The sequence below is a fragment of the Hibiscus syriacus genome, unplaced genomic scaffold (genome assembly GCF_006381635.1).
Source record: "Hibiscus syriacus cultivar Baekdansim isolate YM2019G1 unplaced genomic scaffold, ASM638163v2 tig00111772_pilon, whole genome shotgun sequence".
In the NCBI taxonomy this organism is placed as follows: Eukaryota; Viridiplantae; Streptophyta; class Magnoliopsida; order Malvales; family Malvaceae; genus Hibiscus; species Hibiscus syriacus.
The window spans coordinates 2,744,722-2,767,643 of NW_024063173.1; the positions used below are offsets into that span (position 1 = coordinate 2,744,722).

At 33.6% G+C, this 22,922-nt stretch overlaps 1 pseudogene; it reads right to left on the bottom strand.

Moving 5' to 3' along the window:
- Nucleotides 1–11,468: 11,468 nt before the first annotated feature.
- On the bottom strand, nucleotides 11,469–13,063 carry LOC120170109 (annotated as a pseudogene).
- Between the last annotated feature and the right edge of the window lie 9,859 nt (nucleotides 13,064–22,922).

The window sequence follows — 22,922 nt, forward strand, 5'->3', positions numbered from 1 at the left end:
GTTAGACCACGTGAGCCGATTGTCACTAGTATGAATCATGAACTTTATGAATACCCCGATTGGAATATTACTTCGGTATTAACTCAGTTTGCTATGAATTAAGTTCGAACATTGTAGCAAATTATGACGAGGCCGGGGCTCAGTATTTTTGTTGTGTGCCCCTATTTTACGAGGTGTGTTCCCTATGTGTTACCCGATTGTTTTATCTGATTGTATATATGTTCCATTGAAAATTATGATTTACTAGTTGATGGTTTATAAACTATGACTGAATGATGCATGATATTTGAATAATTGTTTTCACTAGACAATATGATTTTGTCGAATACGGATCATGAAAATTTATGCTCGTTATGTGAACTGTTTTATTGAATTGTTTTCTTTGGGTAGGTTGGAGAATGGAGGTTCAGCTCTGATGAAGCTGGTAAATCCTTACGGACCTAAGGCGAGCCTTCGGTAGGCTCTGAGGCCCCGAGATCTTTCTTGGGTAGGCCCTGCGACCCCGAGATCTTTCTTGGGTAGGCCCTGTGGCCCCGAGAACTTTCTTGGGTAGGCTCTGAGGCCCCAAGATGTTCCCTTAGGTTGGCTCCTTATATCTAATGGGTATAAGGTAAGCCCTATAGATGCAGTTTTGGGGAACTGTATATGGTGTACGGGAGGAGGGTAAACTACGAGTTTTAAAAACTTATACTTTATCAGGATTTTCATGATATTCTACTGAACTATTACTTGATTGATCTATGTATTATGTTTTATTGCACTCTTTTCAAACTGTTTTACCCCCTTTCATATACTTGTGGATAGGCACCCGAATTAGACACTTGGAGGATCGACACATTCTTGAAGAACTTTTTTGTTGTAATGTTTCTATCTTCCGAATTGCTTTCAATTATGGTGACATGTTCCTTATTTTGAAGTATTTATCTTTTTATGATATTTACTGATTTTGCTACTGATACTCGAATTACCGTGTTTTAGATTTATGACTTGTTTTGTTTTGCGTAATCGTTTTTAGTTTTATATTTACGAGTTGAACTTTTATCGTTATTTACTATACTTTTATAAATGTCATTTGTAATATGGTTTTAAATTATCGAATAACGTTTTTGGAAAATGTTTTAAGAATTTTTAATATAATTCGCTAGACTTAGTCGAAACGCATAGGCTGGGTCTAGGGGGTTACAAGAGACCTTTTGTAGATGAAAATTATTAATCAACAAATGTTTGATGCCTAAATATGACTTGAGAGGTTCAATTAAATAAAAATATCAATATGACATTTACATGTTTAAAAATGGATATAATGTCGCATCAATAAAAAATGTTTTTAAAATAATTATAGATAACTTTTATATTAAATCATTCATATGAATATCATATTTTGATTGGTTGAATCTTGAAGCCAACATGCATAGATAGAAAAACCGAACTCAAACCATCAAGTCATTTCTTTGTTTCGATAATGAAAGAAATTGTATCTAACGTATAATCGTATTTAAAATTAATAAAAAGATAACTTTAAAAAATATATTAAAGCAAGGATTAAAAAAATGAATTTAATCATATAACTTGTTATTGGTAAATATACTTGCTTTGTCATTTAGCCAACCACGTCGTTTTAGATTCTAAACAGCCATCTCAAAATGCAAGGCCGGTATTGACTATTTTTAGCTAGGGACGAAATTAAAAAAATGGGCCCCTAATTCAAAAAATATTTAATAAATATGTAATATAAAATTTCTATTAGATTTTTTTATTAAATTAAAAAAATACCGATTCATTACCATATCAAAAATATATTTAAGTATATGAATACTTATAAAAAAATTGCCTTCGAATATTTCTTGATGCAAAATCATTCATGATAATGTTAACATCAATGTTTTCCAACATATTTTCTCGATACATAACATAACATTTGGAAATAAAAGATCGATCTTATCTAGATTTGGAAATATATAAAAATCAAAAGAAATAATTTGAAAACATGATTTTACCTAAAATTTTAAGAACAATCTTCAATATAATTCAAGCACCATAACTGATGATAAACAATTGTGACTGTGTTTGTGAGAAATATCATAAATTAAAAAGTGAGAATAATAATTTTCAGAGGAATTGTGAAATATGGAAGAGAAAAGAAACACACTAACTATACTTAATTTTTTTTCTCCCGTTGAGTTTTGAAGAGAAAAAAATAACGTTAATAAAAATTTTCATTGACATCGAAAATTGAAAAATAGATTTGGGCATTGATGGTTGGAATTTGGAAAGAAAAAAACTAAAGAGATTCAATTTAATTTTTTTAAAAATTTTGAAAAAGAAATATTGAATTAGAGTTTTATGGGAAGTGAAACAATTTATTAACATTAATAAAAAAATTAAATAATTACAATTGAAACCTTGATAAACTTATGGGCCCCATTATTTTATTTTACAGTCTTTTTTAAATTTTTTATCAAAAATAAGGGAAAATATTACACTAACAATATTTTTTAATTTATGGGTCCTGAGCGGGCTCCTCCTTCTGCCCTGTCCTAGGGCCAACCCTGCCAAAACGACACTGTCTTAAGAGGCTTTCAATACTGGTTTTAGGCTTTTTATGACATTTTCCTTTTTCTCCTCTCTCTCTCTCTCTCAAAGTTTCTTCGCTCTGCTTTTTCTCTCTATATATGATGAATTGGTGGGACACAGTCCACTACCATCGGTAGTTGTAATCAGTGGCCAAAATTGGCTTCTTCTATCTATGTTTCTTCTCTCTTCATTCTCTCTACAAACGATGAATTGGTGGGTCACAGTCCACTATCGGTAGAGGCCGTAATCGGTGGCCAAAATTCCCGAAATTCACTCGAAGCCTTGTCTCAATACATGGGTTCTAAATGTTAGGGGTGTTCAAAATCGGGTACCAAAAATACCGGGTACTCGAAATTTTTGGATATCAAAATGTCGGCCCGGGGCTCAACCCATTAAGTCTGAGTACCCATAAAACTTGGGTAACCGCATTTTCGGGTCATGAGTATCGGATTCATATTTTTTTGTTTTTTTCTTTAAATTATATTATTTTTTAAAATATATATAAAAAATTGTAAAATTTAAAGGTTTATAATATTAATCTACTCATAAAATTTAAAAATTTTAATTATATAATTAAAATATAAAACTTATTAAAAAATACAATCAAATTTAAAATATTTTAAAGTTAAACGAAATAATTTAGATTTTTATGGTGAATTTTTTAAAAAAAATTAAAAATTTATAATGTTATAGTGAATTGATTTAAGAAATTAGAAATTTAAAATATTTTGGAGAAATAATTTGAGGATTAGGAATAAAATAAAAATAAAAATAAAAAATATATAAGAAATCAGGTACCGGGTCGACGGGTACCCAGGCCCAACCTGAAAACCTGAGTAAAAAGAGGGTTGAGTACCTGATCCTGAAATTCATGTATTTTTAGTATAATTACCCGGTATTTTTAATCATGTTGGCGGGTCAATAGGTCAGGTAGTTCGGGCCGGGTATTTTTGAACACCTCTACTAAATGTGACCTCGACTTTACCCGAAAATGTCTCAATAAGTGTATATCTAAGGTTAGATTGTCAAGCTTTTCTGCCTCCTATTTTTTCGTCAACGGTTGGATGAATATGGTTTTCAAGTATTTTGTTACCCTCGTTGTAATCAGTCTCCTCACCGTTTGAATTCTCCTGTGGGATCTCCAATCGCTTGAATCAGTAATAAAACAGAAGTAAGTGTTGAAAAGCATTTGGGTAGAATAATGCTTTATTCGCTCTATCTTTGAATTACATCAAACAAGTCCTATTTATAACTCCTATAACGAATTCAATAACTGAATTATAACAAACTTAACAAACTAAGCAACTAAAGTAAAATTAGTTAACAGTTTTCTACACTCCCTCTCAAGTTGGTGGTTGCAAAGACATCTTTAAACCCTAACTTGGAAACTAGATATTCATGTTGATGTACACCCAAGGCTTTGGTCATTAGATCTGCTTGTTACTCCCCTGTCTTGATGTGTTCAGTCTGTATCAAGCCTTCTTGAATCTTTTCTCTGACAAAGTGGCAGTCTATCTCAATGTGTTTAGTTCTCTCATGGAAAACTGGGTTAGCTGCTATTTATAAAGCCACTTTACTGTCACACATTAGCTTAGCTGGTGCCATATTTTTCAATTCTAGCTCTGCCAATAAACCCCTCAACCATACTATTTCTGTAGCCGTTCCAGCCATGCTTATGTACTTTGCTTCTGCATAAGAGCATGCAATAGTATTCTGTTTCTTAGACTTCCAAGAAATCAGAGACATTCCAAGCTTAATACAAAAACCAGTAACTGACCTTCTGGTCATAGGACAAGCAGCCCAATCAGAATCACAATAGGAAAATATCCCCGCACTCACTTGTTGCACTTAGTAAAATCCCTTGCCCTGGATTTTTCTTAATGTATTTTACCACTCTCAATGCAGCCTCAAGATGTGATTGTTTTGGTTTGTGCATGAATTAACTCAAGAAATGTACTGCGTAAATGATATCCAGCCTTGTGTGAGTCAGATATATTAATCTGCCTATAAGTCTCTGAAAAACAGATTTATCTTGCAACAATTGTTCATTACTACAAACAGCTTCATCATACTCTGCTGTAGTAAGTTTCTTGTTTTGCTCTAGAGGAGTCATAGCTGGTTTAGCTCCCCCTGCTCCAGTTTCTTTAATCAGTTCTAAAGCATACTTTCTTTGATTCAACATAATCCCAACTTTTGACCTTAGAACCTCTAATCCTAGAAAGTATTTCAACTCTCCAAGATCCTTTATTTTGAAGTTCTTATTCAAAATATGCTTTAGTTCTACTATCAGTACTTCACTACTGCCAGTGATTAAAAGATCATCAACATACATCAACAAAACAACTATATCACTACCTTGTTGTTTTGTGAACATTGAATGATCATACTTTCTCTGCATGTAACCGGTTGTAAGTAAAGCCTCTGTTAGCTTCAAATTCCATTGCCTAGAGGCTTGTTTTAGTCCATAAAGTGATTTATGCAGCCTACAAACCTTAGAATCCCCCTGGCTGCAGAAACCATCAGGTAGTGTCATATAGACTTCCTCAACTAAGTCACCTTGTAAGAACGCATTGTATACATCCATTTGGTAAAGAGGCCAAGAGAATATTGAAGCAATAGCAAGGACAGTTCGAACAGTGACCAGTTTAGCAACTGGAGAGAAGGTATCCACAAAGTCAACTCCTTCTCTTTGATTAAATCCTTTAGCAACAAGGCGAGCTTTGAAACGCTCAACATCTCCATTAGCCTTGTACTTGATTCTATAAACCCACTTGTAGCCTATTGGAACTTTCCCTGAAGGCAGGGTAACTATAGACCAAGTGTTGTTTGACTCCAAGGCTTCAATCTCTTCCTTCATGGCTTGGATCCAAAGAGGGTTGGTAATGGCTTCATAATAAGTTTTTGGTTCACTTAAATGAGAAGTAGAAGATAAGAAAATTGAGTTTTAGAAGGTAAGTGAGAATAAGAAATGAAATTGGAGATAGGATACTTACTTGGAAGAGATGAGGATTGGTAGGATTGAACATAATCATGTAGCCAATTAGGAGGTTTGACAACCCTAGTAGACCTTCTCTGAGGTGGACACTGATTTTCAGGTGGAGCAAGTGAACTAGAACATGGACTTGGAGAGTAAATTGGTGAACTAGTTGAAACTTGAGGTGATGCAGGAGAAGCAGAAGAGGACAGAGTAGGTGAAACAGAATCTATTGGATTAGATGGTACAGAAATATTAAGAAAATCAAAATCATCAATAAGAGGCTGAGCAGGGAAAAAATGAGAAGGCTTGTTTGATGGAAACGAAAAAGGAAATATAGTTTCATGGAAGAAAACATCACGATTGACAAAAAAAGATCTTGTATGAAGATCAAAAAGGATATAACCCTTTTGAGTTAATGAGTAACCCATAAAAACAGAAGGAGAAGCCTTTGGAGAAAATTTGTCCTTATAGTTAACTTTGGTTGCATAACAAAGACATCCAAATACTTTCATATGAAAAAGATTAGGTGGTTTATGATAGAAAACTTTAAAAGGACTTTTCCAGTTAAGAACATGAGTAGGAAGCCTGTTAATGATATAACAGACAGTTAAAACGCATTCACCCCAAAATATTATAGGCACATGAGAATGAAATCGAAGAGCATGGGCTACCTCTAAAAAATGTTTGTGTTTGCATTCAGCAACTCCATTTTGTTGGGGTGTATGAACACAGGTGCTTTGGTGAATAATACCAAGAGATGAAAAAAGTTCAGAACAATTATCACTAAAAAAACTCACCACCATTGTCACTACGAACATACTTAACTGAAGTAGAATGATGATTTTTGACAAGAGTAAAGAATTGTTTAAGAAATAGAAGTGCATCACTCTTAAGTCTCAACAAGTAAACCCAAGATAATCTAGTATGATCATCTACAATAGTCAAAAAAAAAATATATGACCACTATGTATTGATATTCTATAGGGACCCCACAAGTCAATGTGAATTAGATCAAAGGGTTTAAGTGACCTAGATAAGCTAATGGGAAAGGGTAGTCTCGACTATTTTGCAAGAGGACAAATAGAACATTGCTTAACAGATTTATCATTCAAAGGAAAAGAACTCAAAAAAAGAGTCTTATGCATTTTAACAGGAGTAGCATGCCCTAAACGTGCATGCCAAAGCATTGTATTATTATGAGAAGAAACACATATACAACCAGAATCAATTTTATATTCTGAGAAAGACAAACCAGAACTAAAATTTGGAGATGACAAACCAGAAACAAGGTCCTTGGAATTAAACACATAGAGACTACGAACCTACCTACCAATCCCCCTCATCTTCCCAGTGAAGAGATCCTGCAAAATGCAAAATTGAGGGTAAAAATGATACTATAATTGAGGTCTTTGGTGATTTTTGATACTGACAGCAGATTATGATGGAAATCAGGAACACATAGTACATTAGGAATAACATCAATAGAGTTAAAATGAAAGCTACCAGTATGTGTAATAGGAATTGTTTTACTAGTAGGCAAATTGACAGAATTAGGCTCACATGAATTAAGAGATTGTAAACAATGGATGTCATACACCATATGGTCGGTAGCACCTGTATCAAGTATCCAAGAAAAAGAATCAGCAGAAGTAAGTGACATTTGAAAGCAGTACTTGCTAGGTTAACTGCTGTATCAACCGATGGAGTCTTATTCAAAAGTTCAAGGATTTGGTGATACTTAGTTGTTGTGAAGACTGGAGCAGACTTAACTGCACTAAGATCACCAGATTGTGAGTCATGATCAAACTCAGACAACGAGGGATTGGTAGCAAGAGCAGCCTGCGGATTCTTCTTTTTTGTGAACTTGAAATCAGAAGGAAATCCGATTAAGCGATAACAATTGTCACGCTTGTGGCCTTTAATTTTGTAGAAATCACAGACGTCGTTAAACCGTCTTCGATCAGAACTTCTAGACGTATTGGAATACATAGAAATGACTCCCGAGGCAACAGATAATTGAGCTCGTTGTGCCTCTTCTTGCACGATCATGGAGTACGCTTTATTCACACTCGGCAGAGGCTGCATAAGGAGAACTTGATTGCGAATATCAGAGTATGTATCATTAAGACCCATTAGGAATTACAACAGCTTCTGCTGTGCAAAGTGCTTGGAATTTTGTTGAGAAGCTTCGCAATTACAAGCCGAAAGAGGAACTAGGGCATGATATTCATCCCACAACAATTTTAATCGCGTGAAATAGGTCGATATAGTGGAATCACCTTGACTTAAAGTGGCAATTTCACGATGCAAGAAGAAAATCCTAGATCCATCTACCTTGTCAAATCATTCCTTCAAATCGGTCCAGACATGAGCAGCGCTTGAAGCAAAGACGATTCCAGCCGAGAGATCATTGCTCACCGTGTTGAGAATCCAGGAAAGGACGAACGCGTTACAACGTTCCCATTGAGAATGCAAGGGCTCTTCATAATCCTCTTTGCAGCAGGTGCCATCCACAAAACCTAATTTGTTCTTTGCCAGCAATGCGATTCTCATAGAACGGCTCCATATGTTGTAATTGTCGATACCAACCAGCCGATGAGAGACAAGAACGCCGCTCGGCGTATCAGATGGATGCAAAAATAGGGGATGGTTGAAGTCGAGCACGGTGGTGATAGGGGTGGTTTCAGTGGTATTCATTTCGGCGCAAGAAAAATCCCAAAATAATGATCAAAGCAGGAGAAGGGAATACAGGCTGAAGGAACGATTGGAGAGAATGAAAACGGCCCAAGAATGACCTGGGCTAAACTGATACCATGTTGAAAAGTATTTGGGTAGAATAATGCTTTATTCGCTCTATCTTTGAATTACATCAAACAAGTCCTATTTATATACAAATAACTCCTATAACCAATTCAATAACTGAATTATAACAAACTTAACAAACTAAGCAACTAAAGTAAAATTAGTTAACAGTTTCTACAGTAAGCTCTCTTGTTTTATCTTCAGTTCTCTCTCTAATTGTGATTCTCTTCGCTCTTTGTGTCTCATTCTCACTTACAGCCATTTTCCAATTTCTCACATTCTTTGCAAGTACTCTTTTTGTTCGTATATATATATGATGAAATCTATATTTTCTTTTTTAATCAATCCCATTGACAATCATGAAGAGGGATATAATAAGTTTTTTTTCATAAAATATCAAGCTGATCAATATCTTTGGTTTACAAAAAATCTCATTTCGTGCAACATATATCTAACACAATACAAATAGGAATTTATTCCATACTCTTATTTTTCTTGTAAAGAATAGTCATGATACTTTAACTAGCTATCATATTTTTTGAAATTCACATGTTATGTATCATGATTTCTTTTTTAAAAAATATTATGAATCTCACATCCTCTATGTATTAGAATTGTTATTTAGATATGGTAATCCTTTATTCCTTTGTTTTTCATTTTGCATTCAATTGCTTTAATATTTCAACTGTGTCAAAATTATTATTTTTTATTAGTTTAAATATATGCACAAAGTAAGAGGAACATGTGTAATTTGACATAAATAAACAATTATTACACAAAAATTAAAAATGCTATTGTTAATAGTGGATGGTTTGGCATATGATAATTTGATTATGAGAATAAATTAACAATAATTAAACAAGATAGGAAAGTTTGTAATTAATAGTGCGAGATGCTATCTAATTATGGAACAAAAACCCTAATGTCACTTTTCAAAATCGAAACTTCTACTGTTAATAGTGGGTGGAATAAATAGAATCTTACTCCATAATGTTTTTTTACTCTACATTATTTACTCTTATTTCACTAAAAGTAAAATTATGACGTGTCATTACATATTTGCATGCGTGAAATGCTTATAAATTCTTATACCATCAGCTGATTTAACATAACCTAATAGGATCCAACTGAAACCTAAACGATTACCAGATTTCATATATCTATTAGCATCCTTGCCCTACCATTCAATTGTGACCTTAACTTCATGGTCCAAAATGCTCCAAAGATTTGTTCTCAGGAAACTACATATGGTATCCCTTAAGCGTAGAATGATGCTATGCACTTGATAAGGGGGGGGAGTGAATTTCAACTCACAAATATTTGTATCTGAGTAGTGGTATTAACCACTAGTCCCTTAGCCTTTCGCTTTTTGCCCTTGATTGTGAACCTTATACTGCATGGTCTGCGTGATTTTATATTGGCTTAATATAAAAATAAGTACTAAAATTATACTTCTTTTCTCATTTAAGTGTCTAAGCTTTTTTTTTTTTGTCAATTTAGGTATATGTCTAACGTTTCTAATGTTATCATTTAGGTTCATACGCCGTAACGGTCATTAAAAAATTGTTAAAAATAAGTCAACCAATCAGTATTTTACACATGATTTTTTCTTTTCTTTAATTTTTTTAAAAACAAAAGTCATAAATTTTAAAAAAAACTCTAAACTTTTTCTATTCTTCATAAAATGTCCCAAGACTTTCAATTGCAGCATCGGTAACCACCACTATAGGCAAGATGGAAGCTAACATGGCATTGGATGTCTAATATTAACATAGCTGCAAGCATATAATGGCTCCGTTAAAGCCTACATCTGCTGTACACTTTATGGCTGGATTGGGTCTCTGGATGATGTTGTTTAGAGTATTCAATTATAAAACCAGAATTCAGACAAGTTGTCCGTCTAGGTAGAGCGCAATTGTGGTTGTGGGTTCGAGCCCCACGGTGGGCGTCTGTATTATCAAGTTTTGCCACACAGAACTCATGCATGTACTTTGTTGCAGTACTAGAACTGGATGAGTTGTTTCACTTGATTCTACTTTTTAAATGAGAAAAAAAGAAGGTGGTTTGATGTCGTGAATGATCATTACTTTCTTTTCTTTTTCGTCCTTGAAAAAAAAAAAGGAAAACTCAAACTCTTTGATGTATACCATTTATGGTAAATGTGGAAGCCAGCCAAGTATGCTGAATCCCATCCTCAAATGCACACTACTCATCTACACTCTTCTTCCATCATCTTACCCCCATTAACTCAAAATTACACATGATCAATGAAAAGCTCCATTTCCCATCAATTCCATTTGAATTAACAACTGGCCAGGGTGGGATCTGGGAAGGTGAAGTTTCTATACTGTAATCAAGGTTCTGTTCGAATCTTTGGGCCATATCCTTCAAAAATAACACAAGGAAGTTGACTTGAGAGATGTGTGTACATATTCCATTTGGATCTAATTTCTTATACATAATTTATAAAGCATAAATTGTTTGTAGTAGTCAAGTTTTGTTTATAAAATGGGTACACCCAAAAACCAAATAGTTTGTCAAGTTTAGTATGCTTACAAGGTAATACTTTGAATTTTTCAGTCTATTGACAACTCACGTAAACCTTGTAGACGCAAAAATTGAATATAAGTGCCAGAAGAAGAGAACTGCATATAAGTTAAGTCTGAGACTTTAAGATATGTTGCTCTTTGAAGAAGTCAGCCGACAACTTCAAGGAAAGATCCTTGCTATATTTAAGGAAAAGGAAAGGTTGCAGATAGTTCAAGAATGATTTTTAATTTTACATTTTGTTAGGATAATTGGATGAGTAGAAATAAATAATGTAAGAAAAAGGGAAAACTGCGATCAAAAGTTTTACATACCGTGAACAAATTCTATCTCTTATTAAAATATTGACAACTGTACACACATCCTATAGAAACAGTTGCTCGAACTCAAAATATATTTAAGGAAAGCAATACTCTTTTTAATCACTTAGGCCACTCAATGTGATTTTAATAAAACAACTAAAAATAATTGAAGAATTGAATACTGGGATTTTCAAGTAAAAGGATAAAAGACAAGTTATTGCTGAAATTGTAGATTAGGAATGGAGATAACAAATATATTGATAGGGTTAGAATGAGTTCATAATAAACATCTCTATTTCACTCATTTTACAACACACAGATGCAACCAATGAGTTCCATATTGCAAGGTCCGGGAGCATCCCCTGACTTACCATATCTTCTAACCACATCACAGCTTCATATTGCCTACCTATTGAGCAAAGCCCCTTTATAAGTCCGTTATAAGTTTCGGCACCCGGCCGATGTGATTTGATAAGCATCTCCTCTAAAACCCGACTTGCTTCGATATATTTACCATCTTTGCACAACCCATTAACCAAAATGCTATAGGTTTCTTTGTTGGCTACACAACCAACCTGCTTGGCCATCTTCTTCAGATATCCAATGGCTAATTCCGAATCCCCTGCATTACAAAGACATTTCAATATGGTGTTATACAATCTGACACTCGGAACACAAGTTCCTTCCTTGATATCCTCTTCGATTAGTTCACTAACTCTCCCTTTCTTACTCAAAGCTTCTGCCTTTGATTCGTACATCGGCAACGATGGGAAGAACCCTCTCTTACGCATTTCATCAAGCACTTTATCACCCTCATCGACTCTACCTTCATTATATAAATCAATGGCCATGGCACTATAGCTACCCATACGAGGAACTCCACCTCTTATTAAAGCTTCATTAATCAAGCGTTTAGTAGCTTCTGAATCTTCCCCATCTCTGCATTGACTTAAATCAAGTCGTTGTCGACGACTCTTCGGAGCCTTTAAACCCTTCCTCAAAACCTTCCCAATAATTTCTAAAGCTTCTTCAACCTTCCCGTCGTCGCACAAAGCATCCAATAAAATCCGATAAATGACAATATCTTCACCACTACCCTTTTGGGAAATCCTCCAAAACATTGAATATAACAAATGGATAGCTTCATTTAACCTCCCATCATCACATAAACCCTTCATTAAAATCCTGTAACTTTCTCTATCAGGGTAACAACCTTGAAAATCCATTTCTTGGAAAATATTCAAGGCAAGATCAGATTTTTTGAATCGACAAAGCCCTTCCATTAACAAATTCAATGATTTCACCCTAGATTTCACTTCCAACCTCCAACAATTGTCCGAAAAGAGTTGATAAGCAGCTTTGAAATTAGACTCTTTCAGCACTATCCCCAAAATGGTATTAAAATATTCAGTAAAATTGACACAATTGAATTGAGGAATGCTTTTAAAGAGATTCAAAGCCCCATTTACCATTCCAACACTTGCAAAAGTTCTGATAGACCAACAAAAACTGAATCTTTGCACTCACAGGAATCGTCTTTCATTTGATCGATCACTTGTTTCATCTCCAGAATTCGACCGGAGTTGCCAAGAATGTTGATCATGGTGGCATAAACGGGACCATTGTGACGATAGTTGGGGTATTTTTGGTGGGCTTGATTGAAGATTTGGAGCGCAGTTAATGGGTTCGTTTGGGTTGATATAATTTGAGAGAGATGCGTTGGGGTTAAAATTCTAGGCCATCTGATTCCCATCGCCAGCACAACTATCTTCAACCTTGTTTTTGCAGTTCAAAGTTTGCAATTTGAGTTCTTTTATATCAGTGTGACATTTAACCAAACAGCTGGAGGGCTTGCCGTGTATTTCATTGTGGCGATAGTTGGGGTATTTTTGGTGGGCTTGATTGAAGATTTGGAGCGCAGTTAATGGGTATTTTTGGTGGGCTTGATTGAAGATTTGGTGTGAGTGTGGTGGTTGGCACTTGGCAGACCTCAAAATCAATCAGATTTCAAAGAAAGAGCCCAAATATTTGAAGCCTAAATAACCCGACTACCATCAACGTTTGCTCAAACACACGAACAAATGCCATAAATGAGTAACTTTGTGCTCTCAAATTTGAACCAAAATGAATCTAACTTCAAACATTGGATCGAGTCCGGGCGAAATTTTGATTATCCACTTTTAGATAAAATTGAAAATATTTAAAATACTGGTGACATGAAAGAAACAAATAATGTTATTTACATTAATTGATGAATTAATATAAAAATAAGTATTTAAACTATATTTCTTTTCATTTTTTAAATACCTAATTTTTTAAATTAATTTAGGTGTCTAATTTAGGTGCCTACGATATAACATCAGTTAAAAAAGTCAACCAATCAGTATTTGATACATGACTTGCTTTTTTTATTTTCTTTAATTTTTAAAAAAATAAAATTCATAAATTTTTAAAAAACTCGAACTTTTCTTATTTTTCATAAAATAAGTCAACCAACCGGTATTCGATACATGGAAATCATCAACTGACCCGCCGACCACCAACCCGTCGACCACCAACCACCAATTGGGATAGATGTGTGTTGGAATTTATGGATCTAAGGTTTGGATTTAGAGATTTGAGTTTAGGAATTTTGGAGATTTGAAGCCACAATTGACGGCGGCTGATGGGTAGGTCGTCGGTGGAGGTGACAGCAACGGGTGAGGTGGATGCTTTGAGATTAAGAATTTTGAGAATTTTTGTAGATTTTACAAAAGTTTTGAATAATAATAATAATAATTTAGAGTTTTTTTCAAATAAATAAATTTTTAAAAAATTTTACAGACGTCACGTGTCACATTTAAGTGGTTGACAGAATTTTTTAACGTCTACTACAGTTTAGACTCTTAAATGATAATATTAGAAACGTTAGATACCTAAATTGACCGAAAAAAGTTTAGGAACCTAAATAAGAAAAGAAATATTGTTTGGACAATTTGCTTTTATATTAAGCATTAATCAATAGATGAAAAATTATAGGGTAAATTACCCCAAGGTCAATAAATTATGAGATTGGTTCTATTTTAATTAGTGAACAAAAAAAAATCAATTAGATCATAAAACTACCAAATTGATTTTAATCAAGTCACCGTCTATTAACGGCTAATAAAATTGTATTAAACTCCTTAAACTATTATATAAATTCTAAATTGGTATTCAAATTTTAAAATATTCTAATTAAATTCTTAATGCATTAATATATATGTCGTTTTATCAACCTAGCCATTAATTTGGACATTATACGTCACTCAAGTATGACATGAAGTACGTTTAAAACATAAAACTACCAAATTGATTTTAATCAAGTCACCGTCTATTAACGGCTAATAAAATTGTATTAAACTCCTTAAACTATTATATAAATTCTAAATTGGTATTCAAATTTTAAAATATTCTAATTAAATTCTTAATGCATTAATATTATATGTCGTTTTATCAACCTAGCCATTAATTTGGACATTATACGTCACCTCAAGTATGACATGAAGTACGTTTAAAACATGTCAAATTATAAATATATGGGAACTTATTAAATAAATACTTTAGATCTTATATGTTAAAAATTAAAATATTAACCTTACAAATTTGTAACGTCACATGTAAATTCAACATACTATAGATCTTATATGTTAACGAAGTTAACCTTATAAATTTCGTATGACAATTTAATTTTTTAAAGTTGCATAGGAACTCAATATTGTTGTACGAATTAAATTACATTAATGGTTAAATGAATAGTTGTTATCCTTAGATGTCTTAAGTAGTTAGGTTCAAATACTATATATTACATGATTATTTATGTTTTCATTATCAAATGGTTATGAATCTTTATTTGAAATATACTTCATGTTAGATCTCACATTCAATGTTTAAATTGATAATTAATCTGTCAAAAGAAAAATATTGACACAATATTAATACTATAAGAATTTAATTATATAATCTTTTAAAATTTATTAATATATTGAAATATTAGATGGTAATTTGAGGATGTTTCATTAAATTCAAACTCTATTTTTTTAATATTTAAAATTGTTTTATGCACACTTCGATACATTACTGCACTTGATTTTTCTTTTGTGATATTTTTTAATATCATAATTGTGTCGGACCTAATTTACTGACGCAAATTCATTCTAATTCAATTAAACTAAGGAGTAAATTACGTGATTAGTACCGAAATTGTTAATTTTATCTGTTTTAATCCTTAAACTTTCAATTTTTTTACAAAATCATACCATAAATTTAGTTTTTGTTTCATTTTAATATCTCATTGTTAAAACCTTAACGAGTTTTAGTATCTAAACTATCAGGTTTAATTCGTTTTAGTACCTAAACTTTCTTTCTTTTTTCAAGTAAACTTTCAATTTTTTCAAATATTTAAATTTTGGTACTAAAACAACACTTAAGTTTAGGTACTAACCACGAACTTTGTACGAACATTCAACGTCCAAGTATGAATGTTCAATATCCAATGGTTTAATTATCTTTAGACAAATATTACCTTGTACACAAATTATGACGTAGGCGCTCCCACATATGTCAGATAGTGAGCTTTTAGACTTGAGAGATGTTTGAGTTATAACATTGTCCTAACAACACCAAAGGTAACAATTTTTGAAACATTTGTATGCATTTACTGGTGTTTGAAGCCATGAAATTGTCATGATTTTATAATATTTCTTGTTTTAGATCCCTTATGAGACAACTGGACCGAGATGTGGGGTGTGAATAATATTATCCGTTGATACATAATTGAGACCCTGCAGATATGAATTTGGTCTAACAAAACTAATTTACCCACGCATGCATGCACTGACACTATCTATGTATCAGGGACAGAGCTCCCAAAGTGTATAATTTGATTCTTTCTTTCTCTTTTTATCTCACTAACTAGAAATGGCTGCAAATCAAACATTTACCATCTTTCCATTCATCATAAACTAAGTGAGATATTAGAGTTTCCAAAAGCTTTCACCAATGGGGTTGGGGGGGGGGTTTCAAACGAAGTGTGCCATTTCAATTATTATTTAGCTGTTTTCTTTTTTGTTTCCTTGTCATTAATGGATAAAACAATTGCCGACATTGTACATGTTGTTGGGTTTGAAATGAACAGTTGATTGGTAAAACACCATTAGTATATCTAAACAAAATCGAAGATGTAAACACTAATATTTTCATTTTGTTTTATTATTATTATTAAAATTATTATTATTTTATTATTATTATATATATATTACAAGCCCAAACAGTGGCCCGATTACAACCAAGACTTGGGAGCCCAGTTCAGGCCCAAGTGGAGACCCAACTCTGGCCGATAGTTGACCCAAACCCTTTAGGGTTTGTAACATTTCTGCTAGGGTTTCTAAACTCTAGCTCCCAGCCGTCGCTCCAAGCTTCCAGAAGACCCCAGCCACCCCATGTCCCACACTGCCGACATTCTACTGCCAGATGACCCAACCATATGCTGCCGACGATCCCCTGCTACCACGACGCCTATGAAGAAGTCTCCAGAACGCCACGAAGCTACCCACGTCGAGTCCTATGGTGAGTCACCGCCATAGCTATGGTGACTCACCAGAAGTCCCCATTGGAACCGGTCTGAAGGGCGTACCTCCATGGCTATAAAAGCCATCGCGCCTGCAAAAAAAGAGAAGGAGCGAACAGACGGAGAACAACAGAGAAACAGACGAGGAGATAGAAAGGGAGAGCAACAAACAGCGAGCAGTAGCCAAAAAAGGAACAGGCCAGAGAACACAGCAACCAACAAAGCAAGAACTACACCAACGATCCCAGAAAATACAAACCGAAAAAAGAGAAAAAGAAACTTACCGAGGAAATCGCCGTCGTTAAAACAACCTTAGATTGGGCTTTAGGGTAAATAGAGCATCGATTTGGGGGTGTTTTGTAATTTTCCGGCCACCGTAGATGGTGGCCGACGGTGGTGCCGGTGGCAAAATACGGCGACCGGTTGTTGTCTGGTTTCCTCCGGCGAAGGAAACTATAAGAGAGGCGAGAGAAGAAGAAATGAGGAAATGAGAACTATGGCCCGTAGGCCAGCCGGTTTCGGGTATTTATACCCTCTTCCAAACGACGCCGTTTTGGGGAGGGTATTTCTGTAATTTCATAAAGGGTAAACCCCATCCGCAGTGCTCCAAGTTTGTATATCTTTCAATTTAGTCACTGAAAGCAATTTTTGATTATTTTAATTTAGTCTTCTAATTTTATTTTATTTTAATTTAGTCCTTATCAGCATATATATATTTAGGAAAATATCAAATTTAGTCCCTCATAGTTTATTAATTATTATTTTAATCACGTATTAATTAATTAGGTTAAAATACACTATTAACCATTATCTTTCATAATATTTCGAATTATTATCTTTATTTTTAATACTTTATATTTAGTTTTATAATTTTGAATTTCTTTTATTTTGATCATTATTTAATTACAATATTATTTTGTTATTACTTTTATATTTTAATTATTATTTTATTATTATCTTAGTCACATAAATATATATATATTTTTTAAAAAAATAATGTTTATTTATTTTCGATATCAAAGAAAAGGGCAGTCTTAATACAACTGGATGTCCTATTCTGGTATTTTAAATAATTAAATATTATAAAAATTATAATTTAGTTTTATTTAAATTATTAAAATTTTAATATATTTTTATTTATTAATATCAAAGAAGAGAGCTGTCTTAAGATACCTAGAAGCCATTTTATGATATTTTTGAATAAATAAATATCTTACTATATTAAAATAAATTTTTGTCTTAAGAAAATGTTTGTCATTTATTTATTTTTTAATATTGAAGAAAATAGATGTCTTAAGGCACCTAGAAGTCTTTTTCTGATATTTCTAAATAAATAAATATTTTTATAAATATATTTAAATTAATATATTTTCTTAAAAATTATAGTAATAAAATTTGAAATAACATAATTATAAATTAAATATATTTGAATTTTTTTTATTTCCAATAATAGAGACAATTTATAATTAATAAAGTACCAATTTTGGGCGTTGTAGGGGCACTAATCCTTCCCTAAACGTAACCGACCACGAATCCCTTTTTATTATTAAAAAGAACGAATTTTTGGTTAAAACGCAGACCAGTTCATCTTTTAACTGATGTTTTCTTAAAAACTCTTTTAAAAGATAATTTTTAGGTAATCGACCTACCTGACCCAAAAGGCCGATGGCGACTCCAAATTATTTTTTTAAACCATTTATTCACATCACTTTTCCCGCCAAGTAATAAATATTTCGTGCCCGGGCGAAAACCGGTTACGACAGCTTGGCGACTCCACTGGGGATTCGGTCAAACTTTTAAAATCAATTATAAATTGTCTCTATCAGTTAGAAATTTAAAATTCATATATTTAATTTTTAATTATTTTCTTTCAAATTTTTTATTACTTATTATTTTTATATATTATTATTTTTTATTTATTTATTATATTCAAGAATTAATTATTTTATTTGTTTGTTAGAGGTTTGAACATTTCTCCTCACACACAACACTTGCATTGCATAACATAAAGCTCTATAATTGAGTTTGTCCCTTTTAAGTGGGAGTGAAAGCGACGTCTTCGTGAGAATTTATTCTCCGTGTCAGACCTAGCAAGTAACTTTCGGGGTTCATATGCTCTATGTCTTCGTGAGAATTTATTCTCCGTGTTAGGCATAGAGAAGTGTGTCCCCTCGAATTGAACTCGATTCGCTTAAGTCTGTAATGGACTAGGATTGAGGGTTTGACAACCCAATGGGGCATCAACAAGGACAGTTCGAGTACCTTTACTCCTAGAACTGAAAACCTGCATATAATAAACCCTAGAAACTCTCCCAATCTGAACCATGCCGAAATTTTGTCAGTAGGTATACACAAAGGAGAAATAAGCTCTAGCTTTTAATTTATTTAATTTTTTATTATTTTTTTCTCTCTGAATAAATGCATATGAACTAGAAATCATGCAGTTAGGTTAATTTTTCCAAACAAAGCATGGAACTATAAAGCATGAGGTTAGGATACATTATATACCTTGATAGATAGAATCTTTCTTGGTACTAACCAATTTGTTTTTTCCCTTCCCATTTTTATAACATTTTGTTTTGCTCTAACTTGTTTATATTGATTTCTTTCGTTTGCATTTCATGATCATAGCATAACCAAAAGGTGTTGACTTGAAAGACTGTTCATCAAATTGGAAAGAAATCGTAAATGGACAAAAAGTTTTATGATCAAACAAAATATGATGCGGCCAAGAAAAGACATCCTGAGGAAACTCCAAGGATAGAAGCAAGCTATGCACCCAAAGATCGTATGCCCATTGAAGAGCAAAAAGAGATACAAGAAATAAGAGAGCAAATGACCAGGATGATGGATAGAATATCTGTTTTGGACAAAGGAAAAGAAATTCCTGCACGGAAAGAGAAAGAGCTCAATGAACTTAACCCTGCAATGTCAGATACGCAAGGGACTTCGGATCTTAACCAACTTGAGAAATTATAGTCAATCATCATTCGTATTCACAAATCGTATGGAGATATTCAAGAAATGATGACAACTGTAAAAGCTCCCAGAGATGAGAAGAAATCATGCAATTTGAAATCGTTGAAGTTTAGTCTGCTCCCGACATCTAAAACTCAGGATCAATCCAAGACAAAAGGCGATTCTCATTTTGATGCTATCCCTATATCGTATAAAGAATTAAATGATAAGCTACTTGAAGCACGAGAAGTGGCCCCGTACTACATAAAACCATTCCAACCTCCGTATCCAAATTGGTATGACACCAACGCTTATTGTGAATATCATGCCAGAGCTCAAGGACATACCATTAAGAATTGCCTTGCTTTCGAACGTCGAGTCCAAAGTTTTTTGGATCAGGGAATCTTACAGTTTATGATAAATGATCAACCTAGTTTGGTAACTGAAGATCTTTCCAGATCAACACCAAATGTATTCAAAGGTAAGAGCATTAGTAAGGACGTCCAGAAGGAAAAAGATTTGCTGAGGTTCGAAGCTCAAATACGTCATTTGAAGGATCAAAACAAGGAATTGAGCACCAAAATGGAAACCATGCAGGAAGATTTCCAGAAGGTCAGTCAAGCCTTTCGAAATGCTGGCATAGGAAACACCCCAGAAGAGTGGATCACGGGGGTCACCAAACTGAAAAAGAATTGTAACATACATAAAGGCCAAGCCAAGAAGTTTTGTCATGATTCAAGAGTTGTAGAAGAAAGACGCAATACAACTGCCATTGAATTGGGAAAATATCAAGCCAAAAATCAAATGTTGAATAGTGCTATGACCAACATGGAAGCATCATATCAGATTATCAGCATGAGATTGATACTGAATTAAAAGCCAATATAGACAAGAACAAGACATTGAAGGAATGCTTAGATGATTATGGGAATCTTGTACGACAACTTTTTGAACATAAAGATTCTCTCACAAGAAAAAATGAGCAACATTGTTCACAACTCCGAGAATTGACACGGAAGATGAAGGAAAAGGACAATATCATGAAGGAAGCTGTTGTTCAAGCAAACAATGTGGCTCATAAGCTGGTAGACTTAGCTGGCTTCACGAGATAATTAAAGCATATAGATAACTCCACACCTGAGTATGAGTGGAAGTTAGTTTGGCTTTTAAAGGAAATAGAGAAGTTAGGAGTGAAAGCTATCCCTTATATGTAAAGTTTTGTTTGATGTACCGAAACTTTTTGTGTTCAATGAAATCTGTTCTAAGATGATCACTCTTGAGTAAACACCTTTTCATACATGCATTTTCATTTTGCATCTTTGCATTTATACTTTTATGTTTGCTTTTGTATTGCACAATTTACATTCATATTTTTATATTTGCATTTTTTTTCATATTTGCATTTTTACGTTCGTATTCATATTTTCATTTTTTGCATTTGCATCTTTACATAATTGCATTTTGTTTCAAGTTGTTTTACATGCATTTAATCATGAAAACCTGGGAATAATTCGTAGAGGATTCCCTGACAGAATTTTTGAAATCAAAGTGGAACTAACTTGGTCTTCTTAAACAAGGACAAGAACCATGAATGAGATTTTAGCAAGGGTTGGTAGAATTGAGAAACTGCAAGAGCAACTTATCAAGATTCAACAAGGGATTTGATTCTTACTTGTAGCAAGAACGCTTAGCACAATACAAGAAAAATGCCTAAAGAAACTGAGGATAGACTAGCCAAAGTTGAAATAAAGCAGAAAGAGACACAAGAAGAATTGAGAAGCAAGTTGGTACAAGTTAAAGCTAATATCGAAAATTCTCAGATCAATATACTGAACAAGTTTGAAGAAGTGATTAAGAAGCATTTGACCACTGGGAAAAGTCTTGTTGAAAACCCCACACATCCTCTTGGTATTACATCTATTCACATTCCGGGGCACACTTCTGTGCATCAGGAAACCCAAGCACCAGTTCACTTCAATGTTAAAGACCCACAATATCAAGCTGAAGCTTCGTTCCTTGCTAATTGTCCTATTTCTTCTGAGTTAAAGTCAGATAAATTTTGTAATGCGGTCCTTGACTCAAATGAATTAGTTGAAAAGAAAAAACTCATCCAAAGATTGAAAAATGTAGAAGAGGGGATAAAATCTAAAGAGATGGCTGAGTCATTTTATGGGTTTGAAGCCAAAGAGTTAAGTTTGGTCCCTGACCTAATTATCCCACCAAAGTTCAAGGTTCCAGATTTCGAGAAGTATAATGGGACCACATGCCCTTCATCTCATATCACCATGTACTGTCGTCGCATGACTGGCTATGTGAAGAATGAAAAGTTGTTGATCTACTGTTTTCAAGACAGTTTATCTGGACCTGCTTCCAAATGGTATAATCAGCTAAAACGTACTCAAATACGTTCTTGGAAAGACTTAGCTCAAGCCTTTTTGAGTCAATACAAGCACATGACTGATATGGCCCATGATCGAACAACGTTACAAAACATGAATATGAAGTGCAATGAGAACTTTCGACAATATGCACAACGATGGAGGAACGTTGCTTCTCAAGTGCATCCACCATTGACGGAAAGGGAATTCACTACTTTGTTCATCAGTACATTAAAATCTCCCTATATTAATCACATGATAGGGGCTGCCACTAATAATTTCTCTGATATCATCATGTGTGGAGAAATGATTGAAATAGCTATCAAGAATGGCAAGATAAGAGGCTTCGATAGTACTGACATTGAGAGAAAATCTGAGATCAATACAGTGAGATCTTATTCAACTAATCATGGGACCAAATCTTATAGAATGACCCGAGAGAAAGCTCATATTGATGAAATTCCAATTACATATGAAGAATTGCTCCCATTACTAGTTCAACGGAATCTTGTGACTCCAGTTCAGTCTAAACCAAAAAAAACCCCCATTTCCTGAAGGGTATGAAGTTAATGCAATATGTACCTACCACAAGGGAAGTACGGGGCATACTACTGAGAATTGTGGGGCATTAAAACGTAAGGTTCAGAATTTAATTGAATCAGGGGCATGGACCTTTAAGGAGTAATGAGGCATGATAAATAAATAAGTGGAAGTGTTATCTACCACTGTAGTACCTTTTATTTTCAGCATCTTGTTTGAACTTGTTTTTTGTTCCTTTCTCCGCCTTTTGTGCAAAA